The following is a 12,075-nucleotide window of genomic DNA, read 5'->3' on the forward strand; positions in this document are numbered from 1 at the left end:
AATCTTTTAAAAAAGAATTTTATTGTGAAAGAATACTTATTTATAAAAACCAGGATTGTGTAAAGGAAAAGGTAAATAAATTCTTCAGTCTTCCAGCCCACTCCTGTGCTGCTTTCTGGAGGTGACCACTGTATACCAGCTTCCCATGTATTTTTCCAGATACACTTATACATTGACACACACATATGTTTATGAACTGTTTATTCAAAATGAATCACAATGTACATCCATAACTTATTCTAACATTTACTTAGAATCCTACTCAAAGGATAAACTATAATTTAAGGACCTTTTAATCTATTACCTAAACTAAGACAAATTCTAATTCACAGGGGCTCTTGAGAGCACAGGTGTATACTGGGACTGTCTCAGGAAAACCAGGTTTATGTTTACCTAAAAATGGAACTTCTACTGAGTCAAAAAGTAGTATTTAAAATGATGTTGTCAAGAGTGTCTGGTTGGCTTAGTTGGTTGAGCATCTGACTCTTGGTGTTGGCTCAGGTGATGATCTCGGGGTTTTGAGATGGAGCCTGACCACACCCCCACTTTGGGTTCTGTGCCCCCACTTAGGGCTCTGCATGGGGTCTGCTTGAGAGATTCTTTCTCTCTCCTCTGCTGTTCCTCCCCCCAACTCACGCTCTCTCTCTCTCATATAAATAAATAAATAAAATTTAAAAAAAGAATAAAGTGATGTTGTCAAATGATCTTGGTCATACCAATTTATAAACTATTAACATATAAGGGCTTCTATTTCTTCAAACTTTCAAAATCCTGAGCATTATATATAATTATTCTTGGATTTGCCAAATTAGCAAGAAATTATCTTATTCTAATTTGCATTTAATAATCAGTGAAGTTGAATATCTTTCATTTCTCCTTTTTTAAAAAATATTTTATTTATTTATTTGACACAGAGAAAGAGATCACAAGTAGGCAGAGAGGGGAAAGCAGGCTCCCCGCTGAGCAGGGAGCCCCATGCCGGACTCGATCCCAGGACTCTGAGATCATGACCTGAGCCAAAGGCAGATGATTAAACCACTGAGCCACCCAGGCACCCCGTCATTTCTCCTTTTTTTAAAAGACTCATTCACAGAGGGGAACCTGGGTGGCTCAGTGGGTTAAGCCTCTGCCTTTAGCTCTGGTCATGGTCTCAGGGTCCTGGGATCGAGCCCCGCATCGGCTCCCTGCTCATCGGGGAACCTGCTTTCCCCTTTCTCTGCCTGCCTCTCTGCCTACTTGTGATCTCTCTCTCTGTCAAATAAATAAATAAAATATTTTTTTAAAAGACTCATTCACAGAAATTGAGAGAGAGAGAGAGTGAGCATGCACGTGAACACACACATGCACTTGCAGTGGGGGAGGGGCACAGGGAGAGAATCCTTCAAGCAGACTCCCCAACAAGCCGGGAGCCCCACAGGGGCTCCATCCCACAACCCATGAGATCATGACCCAAGCTGAAACCAAGAGTCCATGCCCAACCTACTGAGACACCCAGGTACCCCTCTTTCATTTCTTATTGGTCATTTGTATTTCACATTTCTATGAACTACTTGTTCATATCCTTTTTGTCTACCTTTCTTTTGAATTATTGGTTCTTTTTTCATTGATTTATAAAAGCTCTTTGCATATTGAAGGAGTTAGTTCCTTGGCCTATATTTGGTTAATATTTTCATACCAGCGTGATGTATGTATCTTGACTTTGTAGTATTTTTAGCCTTATAACATTTTTAAATCTTTATGTACATTTTTTGGGTAACATTTGGATTTTATATCTGAGATTGCAAAAAACAAAAACAAAAAGTAAGTTTTTCTTCATATATTTTAGTTTCTTTTTAATTTTATTTTACTTTACTTTTTTAAAGATTTTTTAATTTTTAAGTAATCTCTACCCGCAACATGGGCCTCAAACTCACAACCTCCAGATCAGTAATCACATGCTCCATTGACTGAGCCAGCCACGCACCCCTAGTTTCTTTTTAAATTTTGAGCCACCTAGAATTTATTTTGGCTTAAAAAATAAATTCAGCTTTATCTGTTTCTCTATTGTCTGGTCACTTTTCCTAACATCAGTCACTGAATAGTACGTCTCTCCCGTCCCCCTGCCATTCGAAATGCAACTGTACCTTGTGCCAACCCTCCATATGTACTTGGTTCTATTTCTAACCTCTCTGTTTTCTTTTATTGATTTGTTTGGCTTTATACCAGTAGTATCTTGCTATATAAAGTCTGCAATCTTTCATATGTCTTAATATCTGGTAGGTCTATTTCCCTATCTTCAATTTTTTTCAGATTTTTTCCTGATTGTTCACTGCTGTTTAAATTCTTCCAGCTGAATCCCCCTCTCTCCCCACCACCCCCAATACAGTTGTTATTTGATCAGGATTGTATGAAGTTTGTAAATGAAGTCAGGGAGGATTTACACCTTTGTATCGCTGAGACTTTTTCAAGAATGAGCTACACTTCCTGTTAAGGCTCTTTTTAAACTACAGGATGGTCATCAAGGAGAACATGGACAAACATATAGATTAAGCGGTTCATTTAGGTTACATTGCAACGCATGACATAGTCATTGTGTTACAGCTTATTAGAATGAGATGCATAACACTTTGTTTCCATTGATCCCAGCCATGATCAGATGATTTTTGCCTCTGATTTCTGCTTGAATAAAACAGCATCCTGGGACACCTGGGTGGCTTAGTCAGCTAAACGTCTGTCTTTGGCTCAGGTCATGATCCCAGGGTCCTGGGATCGAGTCCTGCCTCAGGCTCCCTGCTCAATGGGGGTTCTGCTTCTCCCTCTGCCTGATGCTCCCCCTGCTTGTGCTCTCTCTCTCTAACAAATAAATCAATAAAATCTTTAAAAAAAATTTTTTTAAACCCTGCATCTTTAGCATATCCTAGAAGAATTCATTGAAAGGGCTCTGTTCATTAAAAAGAAAATCTTAGTATTAGCCTTGTTTCCAGATTTTATGGCCGTTTTGTATATTGCACCTAAGTAAAATGCTGGGCTGTAGGGGGAGGTGCCAATCTAGGGACACAAGTTGTACTCGCCCCCCGCACTGCCCCTTGAAGAAAGTCACATGAGCCAGGCTGCTTTTTTCCTGTTCCCCTTCCCCTCCTTTTGCTTTTTGCTTAATTTGATTTTAAAAGTCTGCCTTTGTAATGAACACTCTCTCTCTCAGAGGGTACAACCTAATTGTTTAATTTTACTAATTATATTAATTATATACAAAGTACAGGTAATGTACTTCTAAACTTGACCTACCATGCCAATAACGTACAGTGCCAGCTCACTACACTAATTTGGCTCTTTGTTCTAAAAAGTGATATAAACTGAGGCACCAGGCCACAATCAGCCCCTGCTGAGTACTGACCGGTGGGATTTGATCCTGGCCCAGCTGGGATCGTCAGTGGGTGAGGCAAGAGGCTGCTGACGCTCTTGAAATCATCACACGGAATGTGTTCTGTGTAGTACATGGCCTGCGCTTGCTTGTATTTTTCCAGTTAATATCCAATAGGTTCAAGTTCAGTAGACTGAATACGAAACATAGAAATTCACCGATTACCTACAGACACGGACATGTGACACCTGCGTGATCTGCACCGTGTTTTCGCTGGAAGGGTGTTTGTGGGGGTCTGGGGAGTCCCGAGGTGGGCCTGTCTCAGCTGTTCCTTCTGCTCACTTCCTTTTTCTTGGCCGCAGACCCTGGCACTGTTTTGGGGGTGGGGGGGTTGGTACCTTCAAGCAGACAAGAAGCGGAAGAGGATTTGGCTTTGTCCCCTTTTTCTGCGGCTACAGCTGCAGGTCGTCAGGACCCTGAGGACGTGCCTGGCTGGGAACACCAAGGAGGGCCCCAGCTGACCCAAGGAAATTGGGTTATGTGCTGTTTGGGTCTGACTAATACAAACTCCCATACTTCTCACTTTTTCCGTGTCCTTTCTAGCCAAAGCAGAGAAGTGTTTCCATGCCCATGGCAAGCCAAGAGATGACTGCGCTGGGCAAGTCCGCCTCTGAGCCATGAGCGGATGCTCAGAACCCTGGGCGCAGCGGGGAGGCAGCCTCCAGCCTGCACTTGTCAGGGCCTGGTTGTGTTCTGGGCACCAGAGGCCAGCTTGTTTTGGAGCCGAGGGACTCAGAACTGGAAGGGGGTGCCGAGCCCATCTGTGCCTAGGAGTAGTCTCAAGACAGAGAAAGCTTTGTGCTTAGGCCCGGCAGCCAGACAGGCTTGATTCCAGGCCCAGCCCGGCCACTCAGCAGCGGTGTGACCTTGGCATGTTGTTTTATCTCCCTGGGCCTCAGTTTCCACTACTGTAACAGCAGGCTCAAGGGAGCACCTATTTGGCAGGACTACTTGAAGCTGGAAATAAGCACCTAGCATAGCACCCAGCTCACAGTAGGCCCCCAGGGAGCAGTCAGCTTCGACTTATTACTGCAGGAGAGCCCCCTAGTTCCTTATGCTCAGCAGCAGCTGTGACAGGGGTGGGGGTGAGGGGTGGCAGGGTTCCGTACTACTCAGGCTGGGTAAATCGATATGCGGCTGGAAACTGAGCTATCCCACCACACGTCCCTAGCATGGCCCGCCTTCAGAATCCCTCCATCGCTGGATGACCCCTGAGCCAAGCGAAGTGTGGAAAATGGGACCTGAGGATCTTGATTAGACCAGGAATCTTCCTGAACAGAGACCATCTGGGGAATGCACTCTCCCTCTTTCTTGATGAGACCACTAGCGTCATAAGGCTGGGCGGTCATCAGCGCGCCCCGAGAAATTGGGCTGTGGTGGCAGATCTAACTGGAAGCCCAAGCTGGGCTTCCCAGGAGGCCCTTACCCTGTGCTCCTCGGTGTGGAATTGAACTAGAGCCTTCAGGGCATGTGGGCCTGTGTTTGCAAGGTGGTGGTTTCTATAGCAACAAGAAAGGCTCCAGCTGAGTCCAGTTGGCTCTGCTGATGGAGAAGCAATACGGAGGCCAAAACCCAGACTCGCCGTGAGGCTTCTTGGGAAGGGGGTCAGGGGAGATGGCCTCCAAGGTCCCGTCTGGTGCTTGGTCCTGTGATTTCACCAGCTCACCGTTGTGCATCTCTATAAAGCAGCAGCTCAGCCTTGCTAGGCTGAATACCTGGAGAGCTTTAAGAACTCCTGACCCTAGTCTCCCACCTGTAGAGAGTCTGATTGAATTGGTCTTGGGTAGGGCCTAGACATTGGGATTTTTATAATCTTCCGATTCTTCAGATTCTAACGTGTAGCCAAGGTGGAGAACAACTGGTAAAAAGGCAGGAGAGCAAAAACATAATTAATAATTATAATTTATGTGCCAGATAGTGTGCTAAGCACGTTATTTACATCGTCTCCTTTAATCCTCACAATAATCCCCATTTTTCCAGATGGAGAAGCACACTCAGAATGGGTAAGTGTCTTCCCAAGGCCAGAGAGCAGTAAACACCAGCCTTCTACCCCAGAGCTGTCAGATTTCAGAGGCCCGGCTGGTAACCCTTACACAACTGCTTTGGAGACCATGTGAAAGGGGACATGGGGACATGTCTGGGGCAGGCCCCTGAGGGACCCTTGATACCCAGGCGAGGTTTCCTGTACCCAAGCTGTACCCGTGCCAGCCCTAGCATCTTGTCTGGTTGGATAGGAGGGCGGGCAGGCCAGAGGGAGTTGGCTGCCTCCCCGGTACCCAGCGGCTTGCTTGTGGGGAGGCCCGGTGGGACCCGCCTTTTCATTTCATTTTCATCTGACACCTTGCCCTCAGAGCTGGTGAATCATGTGCTCCGTTTCCCAGCCTTCCTGATGAATGGTAGTCTTTCAACTTGGCACTGCTGCATCAGATGAGACTTTGTTCCCAGGGGGGAGGGGAGTGGCTGGAAATCACATTTTGTTCGCCAGGTGTTTGGGGTTTAGAACAGACGCAGGAAAAAAGTCAGGAGCCGTCCACAAAATAGGACCAGGGCCTTTTTACTTGCAGTTTCATTGAACTTGAGTGAAAGGCCAGCCCAGCAGGTACCTGTTTTACTGGCAGTAAAAGGAAATTAGACAACAGTTATTTAAAAGGAGTGTGAGTTGTTTAAATCTACAATTTAGAGGTGCACGGATGCTTTAAAAGAAAGTTTACAGGACTTGGGGATTTGGGTTGAACTGTTTTTGATAAAAAACGATGTGGAAAATATTTTCCTTTCTTATTTTAAACCTTCCCCTTTGCTGTTTGTTTCCTAAATTAGCAGTCAAGAAGAAGTAAGCAAATCTAGCTGGAAAAAAAACTGAAGCCAGTCAGGCAAGATTCAAAGTTTAACGGAAGTGACGGACTGAAAATAAAACTCTCCAAGATGAGACATAATTCTTCCCATTTTGTAGAGCAGAGTCATTATTTCAGCTTATACAATTTCAGATGTGATTGACCTTATTGGATATGGAAGTGCTTCCCAAAAGGACAGACCAGGGAGGAGGCCGCCATCTAAACATCTAAGCCTTGGCTGAGAGCTCTTGGAGGAGGCTGGAGGGCTGTGGGAGGCCCAGCACGCTGTCACTCACCATCTCCCTACCCTCCTTCCTTGCCAGGGCAACTCAGGAGACCCTTAAATTGTGGTCCGGTTGGAACCCCCCAATCTGAAACCCTGACCACAGCCCTGCCTGCTGGGGAAGGCAGGGAATGCCTCACCTGACTGGAGGCTCAAGTCGCTGGGCCGGATGCTAGGGATCATCCTGGTGTCTTGGAATGGATGGCTGCCACCAAACTGTGTCATTGCCATCGGTCGCTCATTTTTTGGTTTTGTTTTTTGATTTTTTAAAAAAGATTTTATTTCATTTTTTTATTTGATAGAGGTCACAAGTAGGCAGATAGGCAGGAAGAGAGAGAGGGGGAAGCAGGCTCCTTGCTGAGCAGAGAGCCTGATGTCGGGCTCAATCCCAGGACCCTGAGATCATGACCTGAGCCGAAGGCTTAACCCACTGAGCCACCCAAGGGTGCTGGTTTTTTATTTTGTTTCTTACTTAAAAAAAAAAAAAAAAAAAAAAAAAAAGATTTATTTATTTATTTATTTATTTAAGAGAGAGAGAGTGTGTATGTGCTTGGTTGAGAGCACAAGCAGGGAGAGCAGGAGAGGGAGAGGGAGAAGCAGACTCCCCACTGAGCGGGGAGGCCAAATTAGAGCTCAACCCCAGGACCCTGGGATCATGACCTGAGCGGAAGGCAGATTCTTTTTTTTTTTTTTTTTAAGATTTTATTTATTTGTCAGAGAGAGAGGAGAGCGAGCGAGCACAGGCAGACAGAATGGCAGGCAGAAGCAGAGGGAGAAGCAGGCTCCCCGCCAAGCAAGGAGCCCGATGCGGGACTCGATCCCAGGACGCTGGGATCATGACCTGAGCCGAAGGCAGCTGCTTAACCAACTGAGCCACCCAGGCGTTCCGGAAGGCAGATTCTTAATCGACTGAGCCATGCAGGTGCCCTTGTTTCTTACTTTTGGAGAATGGTTTTCTATTCATTGCAATGACTGAAGGACTGACATCTCTATTTTTGGTTATTAGAGAAGATAGTCAACTCAAACTAGCTTAAGCAAAAAAAAAAAAAAAAGATGGAACAGAGAGGTAGCAGGTAGACAGGTAGGTAGGAAGGTAGATAGGCAGATAGATATAAACATATACAAAAAACCCCACAAAACCCCAAGATGAGCTGGTATCAGATATAATAGCCCCAGGGAACCCCAAGTAAAGCACTATAGCTCTTTCTTTCTGTCTCTTGGCTCTGATTGTTTCTTCTTGGCTTCATTCTCCAGACAAAATTTCTCTATGTAATATGTAAGAGGACTTGCCTTCCATGTTTAGCAGTGATGACAAAATGAGCTCATCTTATAGCTCAGTCTCAGCGTGGATTCCGATTGGCCCAGGTTGAGTCAAATGACGATTGCTTCACCAGACTCTGTAAGAGATCAGCCTAGCCTGGGCCTTGTGCCCACCGTGGTTGTGGTGGTCCAGATGGGACAGGAGGACAGTGATTAACAGTCCTGCCAGGAGACATGAGTGGGAAGGAGATCCCCAAGGCAAGCAGAAACTACCCTGCCACCAACTTGGTCCACATCCATTCCAAGGAATGTGTTAGCCAAGTGCACATGCAAGGGAGGGGAAGGGACGAGTAGGGTCATGACCGTTCATTGTTCACATATTCATTAACCATTGATTTTGAATTCTACCAACAGGCACTGTTCCAGGTTTTGGGATCCAGCATTAAATAAAACAGATGATCCCTGCCCTGGCGACTCTCATATTCTTGTGGGGAGAAGCAGTCAGAAAGATAAAATAACTAAGCAAAATATACCTAGAACATCAGATGACAGTAAGTGCTAGAAGGAAATTGAGAACAAGGCAGTAGGATAAGGAATGTGGGGCTGGGGTCATAGTGTTACAGGTAGGGGGGCGGTTAGGGAAGGCTCACAGTAGAAGGGAGGTTTGAGCAGAGCCTTGCAGTGGGGTGAAGGAGGGAGCTGTGCAGACATCTGGAAGAGCCTTCCAGAAAGGAGAAGGAACAGAAGGGTTGAGGGGAAGGGGGCCAGCAGGCTCAAGGAGCATAAGGAGGCTGGTGTGGCCAGACCAGAGCCAGGGAGGGAACAACACCAGAACCCGAGCCCCTGAGGGAACTGGGCCCTTGCTCATAGTGTCCTGGGCCACCATGAGCTCTGCTGGGGCCTGTGCAGAGGGAGAGGGAGAGGGGAAGCCCCTGAAGATCATGTGACCTGTCAGAGGATTCCTTTTTGTTCACTGTGGTTTTCTCCCCTGTTGATTATAGGTAAGTTGAGAGCAGGGACATTATTTATTTAGGTATTCATTCATTCTCTCATTCATTCCTTTATTCTGCAAACATCCTTTCAGTACCTACTATATGCTGGGTACTGGGAGCTCTTTTTTACCATCTAGTAAACAAGAAAGAGCAGAAGAGCACAGATATCTGTGAATTCCACAAGCAGCTCCAAGCGCCCTCATCCCCTCCAGAAAGGGAAGCAGGACAAGTCCCATAGAGTAACTCCACCTGGCTCCAAGCCCAGGATCTTGGGTCTCCCAGGCTGATCCCTATATAGCTCCTCATGGTCCCGCAGCCTAGAGCCAAAAGATGCATTGACCCCTAGCCAGCGTGCTTAGTAAGCAGTATGAGTGGGAAAACTGGGGAGAAGGGGAATAACATTCCCTGGTCCCCAGTCTGTGGCACGTGCCCCATCTCTGGACTCCTGTTCCAGCTAGAGTTCGGGTGGGACCGGCTTCCATGGCCACTCTCCAGCTACACATGATCTGAGGTTGAGGGTGAGGGTTTCTTCCTGATCTTGCATGGCCATGTCCAGCATGGGACGGGGGAGCTGTGAGGGGTGATCTAGGTTCCCAGATTTCTGGGGTCTGTAGTGCTTTTGTTTATTTCCATCTTCCCAGCCTCTTGCACGGTGTCTGCACACACTAGACTTGGAGGAAATATTTGTTGACTCAGCACCAGTGGTGAGCCCATAGGACACCACTGTGGATATGCAAGGCAGTGGTCTCGGTCCGGCTATGGAGCATCAGGGAGGATGTCACAGGCGACCCCTGCGTGTGTTCCTGGGAGGACCAGGAGTCTGGGACTGCCCACCTCTGCAACAGGCAATGCAGGAGAAGCAGCAGCCTTGGTCTTCAGTGCCGAATTCGTTTTGAGATGTTGAGTTTGCAGAACCCAGGGGAGAGTCAAAGTCCTGAAAGTCTCAAGATCAAAGAACAGGGCCAAAGGGGAAGGAGCGTTCAAGAGCTGGGAGGAAATGAGCTGCAGTGTAGGTGTGTGAACAGGTAGAAGAGCTCTGGGTCTGTTCAGGGAGAGGCCAGGGAGGCTCCAGGGAGACAGGAAGTTACAGTCTTTCCTCTGTGTCCCCTGTACTTGGCTGACTCGGGGCTGGCTGTGGGCCCCAGAGATGTGGGTCAATGTGAAAGCAAGGCTAAGACCTCTGGGAGGGGGAAGGGACTGTGTCTCCCCAGCACCCTTCTTCACACGTGAAGAAGGTGGCTCATAGGTGAAGTGTCTGACCTTGGAGGACCATTGGAGCGTCACCCAGGCTATGGGTCTGCAGAAGGGAGCAGAAGATGCTTCTGAACAGCGTCTTTGAGGATGTCTAGCACAGTCTGGAGGCTCCGGAGGGAACTTCTCTGGTGCACCTTGGCCCAGCCCTCTGTCTTCCACAATATTCTCTACCACCCTGAGGAAGCTTCGCCTGAGGCCTTGAGGCTCAGGAAGGCAGCAGGCTGGGGTGGGAATGAATTCAAGCATTCTTTTTTTTTTTTTTAAGATTTTATTTACTTATTTGACAGAGATCACAAGTAGGCAGAGAGGCAGGTGGAGAGAGAGGGAGAAGCAGGCTCCCTGCTGAGGAGAGAGCCTGATGCAGGGCTCGATCCCAGGACCCTGAGATCATGACCTGAGCCAAAGGCAGACGCTTAACCCACTGAGCCACCCAGGCGCCCTGAATTCAAGCATATTTAAACGAATGAATGATCAGATAGGCCTTGGAACTTGCCGAGGGGTGTCCCAAGGCCTGGTAGATGCACAGCTCTCAATCCATGTTTCTTGGGTGATGGGTGAGTGTGGGATGAGGACTCAGAGGTTTCCTGAGCCCGCAGTGTGGCCAGAAGTCCTACATAAGCAAGCACAGTTATTTCCCACAGTTGCCTCGCAGGATAATTCAGTGGCATATTCTCTGTTTGGGAGCTTCTGCAGTTTTTCTTTTATTTTACCTCAGACATCAACTGAAGGCTGCTTTCCATTTCTCTGACCTGGGCTGGGAGGAATTGCGGGGGCAGAGTTAGCATCCATCCTTCTCCTAGGTGGGAAGGACCCAGAGGACCTCTCATGCTCACTCTCAAAGTTGGACAGCTTGGGTCCTTCTAGCAATCCAGGGGTCAGGTAAAAACAGACTTCCTCTCCTTCTCCCTCCCTCCTTCCTTCCTTCCTTCCGTCTTTCCTGAAATGGATTTCCAGCCCACGGGGTTTTGCCACGTCTGTTCAGCCCTTGGCACGGCACCAACTCCAAGTATCAGTCAGAGCGAGGCCGCCACAGAGGTGATCACTATCCTGAGCACCTGTGTCTAGCAAGGGGCTGGGCCTGGTGGACGCAAGGAAAGCCCTCTCACCAGCTCCGACCTGAGGAGCTCAGGGGCTGGCTCCTAGCACAGGGTGCCCTTGGAGGCCAGAACTCGATAGACTGGCATCCTTGAAGGAGCTACTCGCTCCCTGGAGCCTTCTGCATTCTGGTCTGGTGAGGTCCGGGGCTAGGCTTTCATGGAGGCCCTGGGCTGCTGTGGATGTCCACCAGCATCACCCAGCACCTCGGTCTCCTTTCCCCAGGTCTGGCTGCCTTCCAGGGACCATCACTCTAGGGCAAGCCCTGTGATGGGGTCCTCATGCAGAGTTCTGGGTCTGAACAGTCCTCACCCACCTTTCCACTGTCTCTGGGGGCCCATAGGTCCAGCTTGGGCTGCTGGGCAGGTGGAAGGTTTGCGGTCATGATGTGCTCACCGTTGATGCTGTTTCGAGGCACTCTGGGGGAACATCTAGCCAGCAGTTTGATTCAAATAATGAGATGTCAAGATCCATCTGTCTCTCCATTCATCTCAAATGTGTCCTTCCTCAGGGTCTTTCATGGGGGGACTTTGGGAGCACAGAGTGGGGTGTGGCTAAGAGGAGAGGGGCTGGGCCATGGCCAGTGTCATCCCTCACTCCCTGGCACTTAGCAGCGGGGGGCCAGCCGCTCTGACATGGGGCGAGGTCAGCAGCAAGTACCATCCCCGAGAAGAGGCATCACTGACCACATTTGTGTTCTCACAGCTCTAGCACGAGCCACAAGGGGCCTGCATGTCCTCACAGGTAGCTCTCTAAACTCTAAACTCTAAACTCTAAATTCTAAACTCTAAACTCTAAACTCTAAATTCTAAACTCTAAACACAGCAGCTCGTCTAAACTCTTGGTGTCGCACTGCATGCCCAGTCTGGTGTCAGGCCCAAGTTCATCCCTAGGATGCTGTATGTTGCTTGGCAACCAGCAGCTTGGCTGGTGGTCCCCTCAGGACACTTCATATTGGGG

The 12,075-nt window shown here is 48.0% G+C and overlaps 1 protein-coding gene across 2 annotated transcripts in view; it reads left to right on the forward strand.

The window, feature by feature from the left end:
* The window catches only part of GALNT16 (polypeptide N-acetylgalactosaminyltransferase 16), a 94,961-nt gene that overhangs the window by 47,904 nt on the left and 34,982 nt on the right, over nt 1-12,075 (forward strand). The window lies entirely within an intron of this gene.

This window comes from Lutra lutra, chromosome 7 (genome assembly GCF_902655055.1).
Source record: "Lutra lutra chromosome 7, mLutLut1.2, whole genome shotgun sequence".
Lineage (NCBI taxonomy): Eukaryota > Metazoa > Chordata > Mammalia > Carnivora > Mustelidae > Lutra > Lutra lutra.